Below are 294 nucleotides of genomic sequence, written 5' to 3'. Positions count from 1 at the left end.
AGCGGGACTAGTAGCTTTTTGCTTCCGAACAGTTTTGGCATCTCACTTTATCTTTTGAAGTTCAGAATGATTGGCATCTATAGGAACTCAGAACTCAGGTAGTATTATTGATTCTCCTAGTTAAGTATAATGATTCTTGAACATAGCTAGTGTATGAGTCTTGGCTGTGGCCCAAAGCACTCTGTTTTCCAGTATTACCACCGGATACATACGTGCCACAGACACATACTTGGGTGAACCTTTTCAGATTGTGACCCAGCTTTGCTAGAGTCCCCAATTAGAGGTGTCCAGGGT

Source organism: Arachis duranensis, chromosome 1 (assembly GCF_000817695.3).
Source record: "Arachis duranensis cultivar V14167 chromosome 1, aradu.V14167.gnm2.J7QH, whole genome shotgun sequence".
NCBI lineage: Eukaryota > Viridiplantae > Streptophyta > Magnoliopsida > Fabales > Fabaceae > Arachis > Arachis duranensis.
This window is presented reverse-complemented; position numbering follows the sequence as displayed.